The sequence below is a fragment of the Furipterus horrens genome, unplaced genomic scaffold, assembly GCF_987537825.1.
Source record: "Furipterus horrens unplaced genomic scaffold, mFurHor1.1.pri manual_scaffold_5, whole genome shotgun sequence".
NCBI classification, from domain to species: Eukaryota; Metazoa; Chordata; class Mammalia; order Chiroptera; family Furipteridae; genus Furipterus; species Furipterus horrens.
Window position 1 is genome coordinate 85,545,894 of NW_028327175.1, and position 18,213 is coordinate 85,564,106.

An 18,213-nucleotide genomic window follows, 5' to 3' on the forward strand; every position below is an offset into this window, starting at 1 on the left:
TTGAGTTGTATGAATTCTATATATTATTTTGAATATGAACTTATCAGATACATAGTTTGAAGATATTTCCTCTAATATAGTAGTTTGCCTTTTCATTCTGTTGATGCTTTTCTTTTGCTGTGTTGATACTTTTTAGTTTTATATGATCCCCTTGTTTGTTTGTGCTTTTCTTGCCCTTGCTTTTGATGTCAAATCCAAAAAAATAATCAACAAGACAGATGTCAAAGAGCTTATTACCTGTTTTTTCTCTTAGAAGTTTGTTGGTTTTAGGTCTTACATGTACATCTTTAACCCATTTTGACTTAATGTTTGTGTGTGCTGTGAGACAGTAGTCTAATTTCATTCTTTTGCCTGTGCCTGTCCAGTTTTCTCAACACCATTCATTGAAGAACTGTTCTTTCCCCATTGTATATTCTTGGTTTCTTTGTCATAAAATACTTGACCATATGTGTGCAAGTTTATTTCTGAGCTGTTATGTTTCATTGGTTAAAGTATCTGCTTTTATGCCAGTACTAGACTCTTTTGATTATTTGAGCTTTGTAAGGTAGTTTGAAATCAGGAAGCATGGTGCTGCCAGTACTTTTGCTCTTTCTCTAGATTGCTTTGGTTTTTCATGGTCTTTTGTGGTTCCATAAAAATTTTAGGATTGCTTATTCTATTTTTCTGAAAAAATGCCATTGGAATTTTGATAGAGTTTGCATGGAATCTGTATATTGCTTTGCACAGCATGGACATTTTTACCATATTAATTTCTCTATGAACATAGACTATCTTTCCATTTATTTGTGTCTTCAAGTTCCTTCAACAGTATCTGATCATTTTCAGTGGATGTCTCCTACTTCCTTGGTTAAGTCTATTGCTAGATATTTTATTCTTTTCATGCAGTTATAAATAGGTTTGTTTTCTTACTTTCTCTTTGTCAGAGTTTGTTATTAATGTATAGAAATGCATCAGATTTTTGTATATTGATTTGTATTCTGCAAATATCCTGAATTCATTACTCCTAACAGGTTTTTGGTAAAATCTTTAGCATATTCTACATATCATCTACAAATATTGACAGTTTTACTTCTTTCTTTTTAGCTTGGTTGCCTTTATATTTTTCCTTGCCTAAGTGCTCAGACATCCTTGTCTTGTTCCTTATCTTGGAGAAAAAGCTTTTAGTTTTAAACTGTTGAATATGTTTGCTGTGAACTTGTCATATATGGCTTTATTAAGTTGAAGTATGTACTCTTTATACCCACTTTGTTGAGAATTTTTGTCATAAAAGAATGCTAAGTTTTGTAAAATATTATTTCTACAGCTATTAAGATGATCGTGTAAATTTTATCCTTTCTTTTGTTAATGTGATGTATCATATCGTCGATTTCCAGATATTAAACCATGCTTGCCACACTCGAATAAATCCCAGTTGACTGTGGTTTATGATCCTTTAATGAATTGTTGAATTCAATTCACTAATATTTGGCTGAGGATTTTGCATCTATGTTCATCAGGAATATTAGCTTGTAATTATCCCTTCTTGTGTTGTCCTTATCTGACTTTAGTATCATAGTGCTGGCCTCAAATGAGTTTGGAAGTGCTCTCTATTCTTAAATTTTTTGAAGTGTTTGAGATGGATTGGTATTAGTTCTTCCTTGAAGATTTGGTAGAATTCACCAATGAACACATCTGTTCCTGGAATTTTGGTTGTTGGGAGGTTTTTATGCTAATTCAGTTTCCTTAGTAGTGATAGATCTGTTAAGATATTTTATTTCTTCCTGATTCAATCTTAGCATGTTGTATGTTTAAGAATTTATCTATTTTTTCTAGAATCTACAGTATATTGGAATGCCCTAATTCACAGTAGTTTCTTATGCTTCTTTGTATTTCTGCTGTAGCACTTGTAATGTATCCTGTTTCATTTCTGATTTTATTTATTGGAGTGCTATCTCCTTTTGTTATGGAGTCTTGCTAAAGGTTTGTCAACTTTGTTTATCTTTTCAAAGAACCAGCTCTTAGTTTTGTTGTTCTTTTTACTTGACTTTTTAACTCATCATTTAATTTATTTCCATTTCTTTGTCACTGCCTTTCTTCTAGCACTGACATATGTTTTCTTTTTTTTTTTCCAGTTCCCTGAGGTGTAAAGTTGTGTTGTTTGAGATTTTTCTTGTTTCTTAATGTGGGTAAGTTGTTATCTGCTCTAAACTTTCCTCTTAGAACTGCTTTTGCACATCCCTGAAGTTATATGTTCATTTGTATTTTCTTAAGGTATTTTTAAATTTCTACTTTGATTACTTATTTGAATGATTTGTTGTTTAGAAGCTTGTTTAATCTCCACATATTTGTACACTTTTTAATTGTCTTCAAGTTGATTTCTATATCATACCATTACAGTTTGAAAAACTGCTTGATATAATTTAGTCTTCTTAAATTTATGAGGACTTGTTTTGAGGTCTAACAAATGACAAATGCTGGAGAATGTTCCATGTGCACTTGAGAAGTATGTGTACTTTGATGCTTTTGGATGAATTCTGTATGTATCTAAGTCCATCTGTTCTAATATACCACTTATGACTGGTATTTCCTTATTTATTTTTGGTCCAGGTGATGTACCATTGATTAAATTTGGTATTAAAGACTCCTTCTATTATTTTATCAATGGCTATTTCTAAGTTTAGGTCTGCTCATATTTGCTTTATATAGTTTGGTACTCCAATGTTGGGTGCATAAATATTTACAACTGTTATATTCTCTTGTTTGATTGACCCATTTATCATTTTATAATACTCTTATTTGTATCTAATTACAGTCTTTGCTTTGAGGTCTAATTTGTCTGGTATATATATATAGCTATCAATACTTCAGCTTATTTTGGTTATCATTTCTAGGGAATATCATTTTCCATTTCTTCACTTGCAGTCTATGTGTGTCTTTATTTCTGAAGTGAGTTTCATGTAGGCAGCCTACAGATGGGTCTTGTTTTTCTGTTTATTCATCTATTCCATGTCTTTTAGTTGAAGAATTAGTCTGTTTACATTTAAGGTAATTATTGATAGGTTATACATATTGCCATTTTTTATTATTTTGACTGTTTTGTGCTCCTCTGTTTCTTTTTTTTCTTGCTCTCTTCTTTTGTGGTTTGATTGCTGTTTCTTTCTCTGTATTATATTTCCTGTAGGTTTCTGCTTTGTGATTATTCTGAGGCTTATATATAACAACTTATAATAGTCTTCTTTAAGTAAATAAGTTTGAATGCATTCTAAAACTCTGCACTTTACTGTCCGCCTCCCATACTTTGTTTTTGATATTACATTTTATGCCATTAAACTTGTGTATTCCTTAACTAATTATTATAATTACTTATTAATTTTGTATTTTCACCTTTGTACTAGCTTTATCATCTAATAATATACCAGTGTTACTACATATTTACCTTTACCAGTGAATTTTATACTTCCATATCTTTTCTTGTTACTATTTAGTGTCTGTTCATTTCAGTTTAAAGAAGTTTCTTTAACATTTCTTGAAAGGTTGGTTTGGTGGTGATGAACTCCTTTAGCTCTCACTTTTCTGAAAAACACTTTGTCTCTCTCCTTCAATTCTGAATGACAATGCTGCAGGGTAGACTGTTCTTGGTTGGAAGTTTCTTGCTTTCAGCATTTTGTATACAGTATGTCACTCCCTTCTGGCCTGCAAACTTTCTGCTGAAAAATCTGATGATCTTGCTGAGAGTTTCCTTATATGTAGCAAATTGCTTTCTCTCCTTGCTTTGAAGGTATATATACTCGCCTTGTTTTTGTTTTAACTTTTAATACTTTAATTATAATGTGACTTTATGTGGGGCTTTATGGATGGAGTTCATATTATTTGGAACTCTTTGAGCTTACTGGATCTGGATGTCTATTTTATCCCCCAGGTTAGAAAAGTTTTCAGTCATCATTTCTTTAAATAAGTTTTCTAGTATCTTCCCTTTTTCTTTTCTCCCTGGGACCCCTATGATGCAAGTGTTGGAATATCGGTCTGCTTAATGTTGTTCCATAGTTTTAATCTTTTTTCACTTTTATAATTATTGTTTCTTTTTGTTGCTCTGATTGAGTTCCATTACCTTGCCTTAAGGTATTCACTGTTTCTTTTTATTTGCTTCATCTAGTTTACTGTTAATCAACTCTTCCATATTTTTCAGTTCACTTTTGTATTTTTCAGCTCTGTGACTTCTGTTTGTACCTTCTTATACTTTGTTGATGGTCTCACTGTGTTCATCCATTCTTCCCCCAAGTTTGGTGAGCACCATCTATTTTGAACTTTTTATCAGGTAAATCCTTATCACTATTTCATGAAAAGTTTTGTCTGAGGTTTTATCTTTTTATTTCATTTGAAGCAAAAATCCTATGTATGTTCACTTTCCATGACTCTCTGTGTTGTTTTCTATCTTAGCTAAAACAGCTACCTCTCCCAGACTTGAAGGGGTGACCTGTGTAAGTGGATGAACCAGCATTAGGCTGCATTCCTTTCTGAAAATCAGGGTCCTCTTTCAAGCTCAAGGGTGATTTTCAGAATTCAGTTTCTTGCAGTTGTAGGACTGTGGTATTCAGCAAGGATTTATTTTCATCAACTAGCAGCCCCTAAAGTTCCTTATTAGATGATCCTCTTATAGGCCCGCTCACCACAGGGCAGCTTACCTGAGCTAGCAAGAGAATCTCCAGCTCCATTCTGCAAAGATGGAATCTTAGATAGTATAACAGAATCAGGACAGTGACTATCCATCACCTTTGCCATAAAACATAACTAATTAAGGGAGTAATTAACAATAGCTGGACTTTTTCTGGACAAACCTCATCATATATGTGTGCCCTTATATATGTACACATTTACACAGAAACAGCTTCATCTCACTTTTAAATAGAAGACAAACTTAAATACTTCAAAGTTATAGAAATATAAATTAGAGCTATTGATATATTTTGTGCTATTTTGCAATAAACAAATTCTTAAATATGTTTTATTTGACTATACTAATATTGGAAAGCAAATGAAATTATAATTCGGTGCTTGTTAATTTTGTTGTCCATTATTATCTCCAAAGAAAATTGTTGAAATTCTAGGTCTTACTCCTGTCCTGTTTTTTTCCTTACCTCTTCTTAAGGACACAATATATTGAGAGTATTACTTTTTGATGGGTGGGGTGTGGGTATTCTTTTTAACAACTTAAGCTGGAGGTACTTATTTAATATTGACTTGTAGATCCCATGGAAGCAGGTGAATATTTGAGTCTAGAGTTTGCACACAGGAGGTCCATAAATCCACTCCACATCTAAGTAGAGCAGTTTCAGTAGAATGGTGAAGACTTTATTCAGACTGGATTGCAGTGTCAATGAGATATGAGAAGTTGGAACAATTTGCTGGAAAGAAATGTGAAAGACAGAGGTGGCCATATAGAAAGAGAAATTAATAATAGAATAGAGGGATAAATGACTGGTAAAAGGTAAGATAAATGAGATTTACGTCTAGAATGGAAGGAAAATATTGGTAGAGAAATATATTTGGTTTTGGAACAACAAAGGCATTCCTCTCCAATGGTTTCATTACCTCAATAAGTAACAAATTTTTTAAATATTAATATTGCTAAAAATTTCCATTAATACCTTTTATGGTATCATGAGGGTTGAAATCTACTAATATTTTCTAATATTAACCACAAATTAGGCACCTTTTAGGGTCTATGATTGTTGGGGAAGATTTTTTTCTGACTTGCATTCTGTGTCCAGATCAATTTAAAAAGCCTAAATACTTTACTGTTTTATTTTTTACATACCTTTAATATATTTGCCTTGAGGAAGAAATAAAACTAAAAGGCATATGTTCCTATTCCCTAGGCCTAAAACATTTACTTCTTTCCTGTTTCTGGAAGTGATATTTAAACCATATATTTTGCTTAAAGTGTACTTTGCTGAAAAGTCACTGGTCACACTCTTATATATAAGATAGAAGGTAACCACAGATACAACTTGATAAGGTCAGTCTTTTCTGAGTCATGATATCACCTTCATTTCTCTTGACAGTTTGTTGAAATCCCACATTGTTCATTTATTTGTTAGCACTTCTAAAAGCATAACTAAATGGAAATATTCAAGTGGATGAAACAACATATTTTTATCAATTGTTTATTAGTTAATTATATTTCTTTTAGTATAAGTTTATTTAATTAACTCTCCCTAAGAATGTAAAGGATATGAAATAGAACATGTCTAATTTGAGGTAGATTGAATGTAGAAACCAAGAGAGGCTTTGGCAAATGGTTTACTGATTGAGAAATATAGGCTTTTAGGAAAGATGCTGAGGAATCTTGAGCTTCCAAGGATAATATGAGGCAGCCACAGTGTTTAAGTGAAATCAGGAAGAGAAAGGAGACTAATTCACGAGTTTACACACATTTAACTTATTTTAGAAGTTAAATTGTATTAAATATTCTATATCAGTTTACGGCATATGTGTTGCCTGACCTCAGCCTACTTCAACAGAATCGCCTGTTCTTCTCTCTCTCTCTCTCTTTTTTAACTTCATCTAGAGAAGTATGACTTTGTTTTATTCCTCTGATGCTCCAAGCTCTTTACAGTCTATCCCTTCATGCATGCTGGTATCTCTACCACTCTTCATCTGCAACACTCTCACACTTTTCTAAAGCCTCAGAGTGTCTTCCAAAGATAAACTGTTATTGATCCACATCTAAATTTGTTACCCCATTCTGCTCTCTGATGGCATTTTAATTTTTTAACTATTCTTTCGGAGTATTTCATGATTTTTAATTATATTTCTGTTTGTTTCAGTATAGCTAAGATTTGTCTCCCTTACTAAAGTGTATGTTGTTTTTGTTGAGTTTGCAATTGTATATTCATTGCTTAGCTGATTAAATAAGCACTATCTCTCTTTAGTAAATGAATGAATATAATTAGCATAACAGTTTAGGTAAAAAATTAATAAGAGATAGAACACATAACCCCAATATTTCTATTGTATCCCTGAGGTAAAGTTGAAGAAATTCTGAATTAAAGGAGATATGTGGAAAAGGTACCCTAACCATGATTAGGCCAGATTTTTTTCTCTTATTTATCTCTGGTTATAAAATTGGCTAATCAAATCTTACTTGAAATGTGCAATGGATTGTTTGCATTCACATTGTACCAGGGTAATTGTTTGACTTATATTGTAAGTTCATCTTAACAAATAGTGACATTTAATGTTAGATATATAAAAATATATGCCCCAAAATATAAAATTGTAACTCCTGAACAATACTTGGGCATTCTGACTCCCTAAGAATTATACATCTGTGTCAAATGTGAAGAAAAGTACTCTTTACGGGTGATTTATTCTTGACCTTCTCCAAAGGACCAATTCCTTTGAATTTGCTTCTTGGTTGAAAAACAGAAGTCAGGCCAGAATAAGAGGTTGACAATGCAAAATGTCTTTGTAGTAAAGAAGGCAAGTTTAAAATATTTTGAAAAGATTTCTCTACTAACCTTAGGTGGTTTTTTTCTCTCTGAAATTCTATGGCAGCTATTACATATTTGATTTATAGAATGAAAACTATATACTGTCAAGCTTTAAAAGTATTTATCATAGTCCATTAAACTTAACGAGGACAGAATTTTTTAAATGTATACATTTGTTATTTTTAAAATAAAGGTGATTCATCTTTGTCAGGTAAAGGGCATAGACAGAAAATGTAGGCATAGCTTACCATGGAGTGCTTACAATTAGTGCATACATCATTCCCCCTCAACCCCACCCCCAAGGTCTCTGCTTCCCACAAAGTAGTGCGCTGATATAAACACCACTAGAGACTATGGGAAGTGGTCCAGTACAGGAACATGGTCTCGTTATTGTATATATTTATACAAGAATTAGGATGACGCCATGCAACAATGAATGATTTCTTCTCTGGGGAAATGTTCCCATTTAAAATGGGGAGCAATCAGATCTAGGGAAGACAAATTTTCATAAAACATCTATCAGCTGCAGACTAATGTTCTTTTGTTGAGTTTACTAACTCATGCCAAAGGAAAAAAAGCAGGAGAAAGGGGGCAGAAAGTGCCATCTAGGAGAGGAAAGTAATTTTTCTCCTCAATCTTCATACAGAAAATAGTTTTTAAAAAACAATAAATTACATAAAGACTTGAATGACAAGAGAATGAGGTAGTATAAACAAAATCTACCTGTCATTATTAACTAAATGATTGAAAATATCAAAGTAAGCAAGGAATTCACGAGTAGCAACACACATTTTTTAAAGTATACAACCTTTAAAAAAGTAAATATCTGAGAGAGGTTGTAACAAATGTTTCTGTCATGAGTTGGCAAAGAAATACAGAGGTGGCGGAGAGAAGGTGAAAGGCTTGCTAAGTGTGTCAGTTGATAGAAAAGCAGACTGTGTATTGAGCCAATGAGTGACTTAAACCTTTATGATTAGCCACCGTGCTATGTGTTCCTGGAAGCTTATGTTACACTCAGCTCCCAAAGTATGGTCTGGATGGGGGTAACATAAAGGTTTTAGATGGGAAAGTGACAAGGAGAATTCCCCCACATTATATCAGAGCAAACAGAAGAACTAGAGTCTCCTATATTAAGGGTATAAATAAAGAGAAATAAAAGCAAGGCAAATTTGGAAATACACTAAATGGAAAATGTGTGTGTGTGCACACATGTATGCACATATTGTTGGAAAATAGAGAAACAAAATCTCCAACCCAGAAAACTCCACAAACATAGTAGAGACAGAAAGCTTTTGTATTATTCAGTAAGCATTAAACCAGGATGTAATGCATATCACAGGCATTCAGCTAAGTGATTGCAAAGACAGAAAGGTGTCTCACATCCTCATAAAGCCAAGCAGAGGCAACTCATTTTTTTTTTGCAAGAAAAACATAGATGTTTGTAGGAAAAACAACTAGTCCTCAAGAGAAAGGACTTGACAGCACCATTTGTCACACTTAAATCATCCTGACTTTACCTAGTAATTGGGGTGACCATCCATGCTAGATTCCTGGCTTTATCCAGAAGGGAAACAAATGTTCATATCTTTATAACAGAAGGTAATTTTGGAACTTGGAGCAAGGGTTAGGCTCCTAGTTTTTCACATAATCAGGGACTTAGGGATACTATCTGATGTTTGCATTTCAAAGAGCTCTATCCCAGGACCTGAGAATGACAACCCAGGGTCTTAGAGCTGACCAAAAGCCTATACTATCAAGTTTCCTGCATTTCAAAGAAAGGAGAAAGTAGTATTGGCAATCACAAGGGAAAAATAAGCCTTTTATTTTTTATTTTAATTTGTCCTAACAGAATGCCTGTATATGTACAAAAAAATAAGATTTCAGTCTGGAAGAGAACAGTCTATGTGAAATTTCCTAGAATAACCAAAAAATAATATTCATGTAAGTCAGAATATAGATATGGGGAGGTCAGTCAAAGAATTCAGTTCTTACCTATCAGTGACAGGTAATTAATCCAGGCTAAATTTAATAAATCAATAAATATATCCAAACATATATTATTTTTAATTATGGCAATAAGTAAATATTTACCCCAGAATGCACCCGTGGGGAATGGAAAAGATGGATAAAGAAACTAATCTTTTCATTTTCACCTTTCTTCTTATTATTTTTTAAACAGATTTAATATTACTATATCTCTGTCAGGTAAATTAATAATTAGAAATTAACTTTAGAGAAGTGACTATTCAGGTCCTTTACCCATTTTTTAATTGGATTTCTTTAAGGGGGGGTGTTGAGTTTTGTAAGTTCTTTATAAATTGTGAACATTAACCTTTATCAGATGTTTTAGTGAATATGTTCTTCCAGTCTTAAGGTTGTCTTTTTCTTTTATTGATGCTTTCCTTTGTGGTACAAAACCTTTTTAGTTTCCCTTGCCTGGGGAGATATAGCCAATAAAATATTGCTTTGAGCAATGTCTGAGATTTTGCTACCTGTGTTTTCTTCTGTGATTTTTATGGTTTTAGGTCTAACATTTAAGTCTTTAATCCATTTTAAATTTATTCTTGTATGTGGTGTAAAAAAGCAGTCTAGTTTAATTTTCTGCACCTATCTGTCCAATTTTTCCCAGCACCATTTATTGAATAAACTATCTTTAGCCAGTTGTATGTGCTTGCTTCCTCTGTTGAATATTAATTGACTATAAGGTATGGTTTATAACTGGGCTCTCTATTCTGTTCAATTGACTTATGTGTCTGTTTTAAACCAGTACTGTGTTGTTTCAATTACTATGGCCTTGTGGTATAGTGTGCTATTAGGTAGCATGATTCCTCCGACTTGGTTCTTCTTTCTCAGGATAGCTGTTGTTATGTGGAGCATTTTGTGTTTCCATACAAATGTTTGAAATATTTGTTCTAGTTCTGTGAAATATGACATTGTAATCTTCATATGAATTGCATTGAATCTATAGATTGCTTTGGGTAGCATGAACATTTTAATGATGTTAATTCTTCCTACACATGAACATGGTATATACTTCCACTTATTTACATCTTCTTCAATTTGTTTTTTCAGTGTCTTAATTTTCTGAGTACAGGTCTTTTTTATCCTTGGTTAGATTTATTCCTAGGTATTTTATTCTTTTTGAAACAATTGTGAATGGAATTGTTTTCTTAATTTCTCTTTTTGTTAGTCACTAATGGCATATAAAAATGCAATTGATTTAAGGAGGACATATTTTTGTAAGCCAATAGACTTACAAAAAGATGCTCAATGTCACTAATTATCAGAGAAATGCAAATTAAAACCACAATGAGATATCACCTCACAGCTGTCAGAATGGCTATCAATAAATCAAGCAACAAGATCTAGTGAGGATGCAGAAAAAGAGAAGCCTTTTGTACTACTGGTGGGAATGCAGACTAGTGTAGCCACTATGGAAAGCAGTATGGAGGTACCTCCATTGATGAATGAATGGATAAAGAAAATGTGGTACATATATTCACAACAGAATATTATTCAGCCATAACAGAAAATCTTGCCATTTGTGAGATGAATGGCCTTGAGGGTATTATGCTAAGTGAAATAAGTTATACAGAAAAAGATAAATACCGTGTGATCTCACTTATATGTGGAATCTTAAAAGAAAAGCAAATCATGAAATCAAACTCATAGATTCATAGATATAAAGAACAGTTTGGAAGTTGTCAGAGGTAGGAATGGGCAAAAGGGGTGAAGAAAGTCAAAAGTACAAATTTCCAGTTATAAAATAAATGTAGTGGGATAGCATGGTGACTACAGCTGATAATACTGTATTGCAAAGAGGCATGGATACATGGAAAAGACTAACAGATGCCATTGGATGAAAGAAGGTGAAGGGATTTGCCAAAGAACATATGTGAGATTTGTCCAGAAAAAAGACTCAGCCATTGTTAATATAACTAGAATGGTTTGTATGACATCGATGTAACAAGCACCCAAGGAGAGTTGACTGGAATGCACATGCATGAACAATGATGACTCCACTGTACTAGTCAGTGGGGGCAGTGGATGCCATTGAGTGGGCATGGGTACTGTGTGGCCATCTCATTCAAAATGACTGAGTGAGTAGAGCAACGAATCTGCATCCAATTTTGCATTAAGCTTGAACATTCCTCCACAAAAACTACTTGGATGATTCAGAAAGCTTTTGGGGACAATGCAATGAGTGCAGTCAAATAAAAGTGTGGCACAAACACTTCAAAGATGTTTGAGAATCTGTTGAAAGTGATCCACATTCTGAAAGGCCTGCAACAAGCAGAACACCTGAGAATCTTGAATGAATAGGATACAATCAATAAAGATCAGCAACTGACAGATGAGAAATAGAAGCTGCTCTGGGAATTCCAAAAAGTACTGTGTCTGAGATTTTTATGCAGGATCTTGGCATGAAAGATGTTATGGCAAAATTTGTTCTGCAGCTTCTGCTACCAGAGCAGAAGGAACATCATGCTGCATTTTTTAATGGTGCTGGGAAAACTCTGTGAAGTCCCAAGGTGCCTACTTTGAAGGGGGCTGAGACATCATTGTCCTATGTAAAATGTATTTTGTATCTTGCACCTTCTTCAAATGTCTCTGTTTTTCATTAAAAAGAAGGATCTGCCTATTGACCCAGTGACCCCACTTCTGGGAACATATCCAAAAAAACCCAAAACACTAATTCAAAAGAACATAAGCACCCCTATGTTCATTGCAGCATTATTTACCATTGCCAAGACATGGAGGCAGCCCAAGTGCACATCAGTAGATGAGTGGATAAAACAACTATGGGATGTTTACACAATGGAATACTACTTGGCTGTAAAAAGTAAGAAAATTTTACCCTTTGTGATAGTCTGGATGGACCTGAGAACATTATGCTAAGTGAAATAAGCCAGTCAGAGAAAGACAAATACTATATGATTTCACTTATATGTGAAATCTAATGAACAAATTGAACTAACAAGCAAAATAGAGACAGACTTATAGATAGCAGGATGACAGCTATGGGTGGGGGGCAGGTTAGGAGGTGGATGGATGGAGCAAAAAGGTAAAAGGACTCATAGACATGAACAACAGTCTGGTGATTGCAGTGGGGAAGGGGTATAAGGGGGGTTAAATGGTAATGGAAAAAATACTAAATAAATAAATAAACTCAGATATCAATGTAAAAAAAAAAAAAGGGAAAATTGACTTCAGAAATACTGAGAACCAAGATGAACATCGTTTGTATTTTATCAGAGATGACCTCATACTCAGAGTTTGTACCCCTAACCATAATAGGTCTTTGGTTCATTCTAGCTTTCTGTTTTTATGAAATTTATAGTACCCTACATCACTTACATCCCTCTATGTATCTTAAATTACATGTTCTGAATGTTGACCTTTAATTTTCTAAGATTAAAATGGTCTAATCTTTGCAAAAAAAAAAGCCAACTATTTTTTAAGAAATGTTCTATTAATATGTTGTGCTTGTGAGCACAACAAATAAATTTTTAAAAATCAAAAACAATTTATGGAAACCTAGCAAATAAGACTGTATTACAAAGTTAGATGATAAAGAATACAAATAACATACATACTCTTAACACCTTAGTTTATGGGTGTTTTCCATTGATTTATATAATACTTTAATAATTGAGGTTTGTTGTCTTTGTAATCTTTATATTCTTCTTTTTTCATTTTTTAAATATAAGGTTGGACTTTACTTTTTTTAAAAAAAGTCCTTTGAGGACTACAATTGCAAAGTAAAAGCAGATCACTATATCATCGTCGGCAGCCGTCCATCTCGAGAGACAATGGTGTAGCTTCTTAAGAGTCTATCTGCACCGCCGAGAATGGCTGTGCAGTCCAACTCGGGAGTGACACGGTATCTGTCTCCTCCCATGTTGAATCGACATCTTGCGATGACGCTGGAGTGTCCTCTCCAGTGAAGCTGAAGCTACAGAGCCTGGGCAGGGTGATATGGAGGGTCTGCTGTTGCCCATGCAGCAGACCCCCCCTCTCTTCGCAGCTGAAGGGTCCAAGGGAAAGACAGAGTCAATACAGCTTGGCTTCAGATGCGCCGCAGGAGTTGCCGGTGTTGACTACAACGTCAAACCGCCTTAGGGACTCCGGCTCCGGATTTTCTGTCGGGGTTTACTCCCTTAGCCTTTCCCCTGAAGAGGTATGCCGCAAGGCAGCGGAGGTTTTTTGGAGTCAGAGTTTTCCTTCTCTGATGTGCCCTGACTGGAAGATCGAACCAGCGACACTTAGCTCGCAGGCCGACGCTCAATCCACTGAGCCAAACCAGCCAGGGGGAGATCACTATATAGAAACCTAGTAAATACATTTTACCTGTGCATGAAAATGTTATCAGTTATTCCTTTAACAATATCACCTCATTCACAATAGTATTGGTAATAATGCTCTTCTTCATAAGGTTATTCTATATCTTTATTTCACATTATACCACTCATTATTCACTCCAGATGAACTTTAAACACAAAATTCTTGGCTCATAAAAATGGCAACTTTGAAAGGGGCAATTTCCCCAGTCACTGGTGGCATTCCAAGCTACTTTATTTCAACAACAAAAAAAAAGTTCGAAATCTCACTTTTAAGATGAAGTCTTCCCACCAAAAAGTGTGGTCACATATTGTTTTCTACTGATTACATACATAGATGAGTGGCAGCAAAAAAAGATGAAAATGAAAAGACAGCCATTAAAATAAATGAATCATTGTGAAGAAGAGATAATTGGCTCATGGCAATCTAAAAAAGGGCAACTAGGATATGTTGATAGCTAGATGTTTACATTATTAGTGAATATGTTAAGAGAAAGAACCTGTTCCTATATGACCAAGTGAGAATATATCATTATCATTGAACTCCATAGATTACATCAAATATTCTAAGCCAATAGGAAGTAAAAGTTATATTTAGAGCCCCAATTAGAACATGCTTACACTTAACATGTTCAACAGTTTACTGGGTTTAATACAGACATTTCCTTTACTCACAGTATTTTAGGAGTCCTTTCCTATCAATCTAGGTGTATGACAAGCATTACATTTGTTAAATGACAAGACTTTTCTAAGGTACGGTTAAAATGGTATGAAGACTATTTTTTTCAGTTAACAATGACTTGAGTATATTCTCAATTAAATTCATACAGTTAGCAATAGCTGACTAACTCTCCACTGTTTTAGAACCACTGTCATTTTTAAAACATTCTTCATTTTGAGATATTTAATTGATTTCAATTACGATATTATAAGTAATGCCAGGATAATGGTTCATATAGCTTTAGGTCTATCAATGTTCCTACTTATTTTCTTATATTGAGTTGAATTCCAGTAAGTTGAATAATTTCTTCAAATTTCATGAACTCTTTAAGATTTCTTAGACATCACGGCAACCTATCCTTCAGAAAGTTTGAACTTACTCAACATTTAAACAAATCAATTAGAAAGAAAGGAAAACTGACTCTATATATCCATATCTTGAATTTGTATAGTTGTCTGAAGTGCATAAATTACTTTCTTTTACATATGATCAGCTTTTTCCACTGTTGAGCTTAGCCCCCTTTTAGAGTTAGAGAGTAGTATTTCATCTCGTTCCTCATCAGGCATTTTCGTAGAAATGGAAGTCATCAAAATGTCATTGAGAAAAGGCTCATTGCTGGTGAAAGCTGTGACTTATTTAAGTTTTGATTGGTGTTAGCAAGTCTCTTTTAATGGGTTTTAAGACTGGCTCTCAGGAAATGAAATGCTGTCAGAGACTCTGTTTTTAAAGGAGTCTTAGTCATTGATGTGATGGCAATTTAATGCCACTGTAGTGTAGTGAAGTGTTTTGTTTGCTTAAATTGTAGAATACTTTCTGTCCTAAAGTTTCATTTGCATTGTTGTAGAAGGCACATGAAGTTCCCTTGGTCCTTGCCATTTACAAGTTTTATAATCTTTTCTCTCAGTCTCTTCTTTCTATGTAACACGCTATCACATACTATGAAAATTAGCTAATGTACTTTGGGATTACAGAAAAGGGCGAGGGAAGAAAGGATAAAAAGCAGTGGGAGAGTGAGACTAAGAAAGAAAGGAGACAGAGACTGAGAGACAGAGAGAGATACTAACATAAAGAAACATAAGGAACTTTGAGGTAAAGGCAAAGGCTCTATATTTCCTCCTGCTGTGTTTAAATATGTGATGGGGGCCTCACTGGTGAGTGATGTCTCACTGGGGAGGCCCAGGAGAAGTAGGATACACAACACAACAAAAGGGGTAGGCTGTGTTCATCTCAGGAAGTATAAAGAAAACCATAGGCATAATCCCATACATTCTTATGACTTTTTCATGTTCTTATTTTTATTTTATGTTTTTATTTTTTAGTATATTTTATTGATTATGCTATTACAGTTATCCCAATTTCTTTTACCTTTTCTCCCTTCTGCCCACTTACCCCCTACCTTCCAGTGATCCCATCCCCTTTACTTCATAGCCATGGGTCATTTATGTAAGTTATTTGGCTTCACCCTTTCCTGTACTATTCTTAACATCATCCTGTCTATTTTGAGCCTTCCAGTTATGCTTCTTAATTGCTCCATCATTTTCTCATTTCTTCTCCTTCCCCCTCCCAGCTGATAACCCTACAAATGATCTCCACATCTATGATTCTGTTCCTGTTCTGGTTGTTTGCTTAGTTTCTTTTACATTTTCATTTTTTTAGATTATGTTGTTAATAGTTGTGAGTTTGTTGTCATTTTAGTGTTCATGGTTTTGATCTTCTTTTTCTTAAATAAGTCCCTTTAACATTTCATATAATGACTGGATAATGATGAACTCCTTTAGCTTTACCTTGTCTGGGAGACACTTTATCTCCCCTTCCCTTCTAAATGATAGCTTTGCTGGATAGAGTAATCTTGGTTGTATGTCCTTGCTTTTCATCACTTTGAATACTTCTTGCCAGTCCCTTCTTGCCTGCAAAGTTCCTTGTGAGAAAGCAGCTGATAGTCTTATAGGCACTCCTTTGTAGGTTACTATCTTCTTTTCTTCTGCTGCTTTTAAGATTCTCTCTTTATCTTGAACCTTTGGCATTTTAATTATGATGTGTCTTGGTGTGAGCCTCCTTGGGTCTATACTTCCAGCCAAGATGGAGGCATAAGTAGACAGGCTGCATGTCCCTCCACAACTAAGAAGGAATACATCTGCCTCAAAGATTACAAAAATCAATAAAAATTACAGAAAATTGAACAGAAGGGAATTCCAACTAAGCAATAAAGAAGAAATACTCATCTGGACAGGTAGGAGGGGCAGAACCAGGGCGGAGAAGAACTGGGGAGGTGTGGCGGCAGCAGCGACACTGGAGTGGCAACACTGGCGGCAGCGGTACTCGCACCAACAGCAGCAGCGCCAGTGGCAGTGGCTGGGGCCAGCCAGTGGAAAGCACAATCACACATTTTTAAAAATTCAGGGGAAAAAAACCTGAGTAACTATCACAGCCCCAGACCAGACTGGACAGCTCACAGTTCCAGTACCAGGGGAAAATAAAGCCACATAGCTTCTGACTGTGAAAACCAGTAGAGGTTGGGGCAGCAGAGGGAGCAGCTGGTCCCTCAGCAGAGTCCATGTGTTTAGTGGAAAAGGGGCTAGTGCTCAACAGGTTACATTGTTACCTCTCACACCCCTTCCCCACATACAAGCCATAGCCTGGGAAAACAGGTTGCCCCTGCACTAATGAGTAACTAAGACTCTGCCCCTTCCAATGTAACAGGTGCAATAGCTCTACCCAAGATGCAAAGGCAAACACAGGAGCCTGTCAAGTTGAGATAGAGAAGTGTGGCCAAAAAGAGAGAGCAGGTCAAGGTTCCAGTGGGAGAACTAAGTGATGAAGAAACAGCCAACCTGACAGATGAGGAGATAGCCATCCTAACAGATGCAAAGTTCAAAACTCTGGAGATAAGGGTGCTCACAGACTTGACAGAAAAGATTAAGCATGACAGGGAAGAAATGAAGGTTATAGTAAGTGAAATGAAGGAAAATCTGCAAGAAACCAGTGGTGAAGGGAAGGAAACCAGGGTTCAAATGAATGACTTGGAACATAAGGAAGAAATAAACAGTCAACCAGTATGGAAGGAGGAAACAACAGTTGAAAAAAATGTGGAGAGGCTTAGGAACCTATGGGACAACTTTAAACATGCCAATGTCTGAATCATAGGGGTGCCAGAAGGAGAAAAGGAAGGGCAAGAAGTTGAAAACTTATGTGAAAAAAATAATGAAGGAAAAGTTTTTTAATTTTGTTGAAGAAAATAGACATACAAGTCCAGGAAGCACAGAGAGTCCCAAACTAGCTAGACTCAAGGAGCACCACACTTATTTTTACTTGGAATTATATAATTAAATTTACTATTATAAACTGTACCACATGCAGAAATTTTATAGTTAGGAAACAATTTTATGTGACAAAGTAAAGACTGGGTTATTCATTTTCTATCAACTGCTCCATCTATTGTACTTCCTTCAAGCCACTTCATGAAAACTTCAGTTGTTTGTGATAATATGGAGGGGGTCGATAATAGTTGTTTTATATACATAAATGCTAAAAGTTTTATTAGTACAACCTTACTACTTGAGATAAGTTCCCATTATTTCATATAATAAATGCTTAAAATGATAAGTTTGGAAAAGATATAATTGCTTTATTTATATATACTTATGTTTTTCATCTTTACCGTAGCCATATTGCCTCAAAT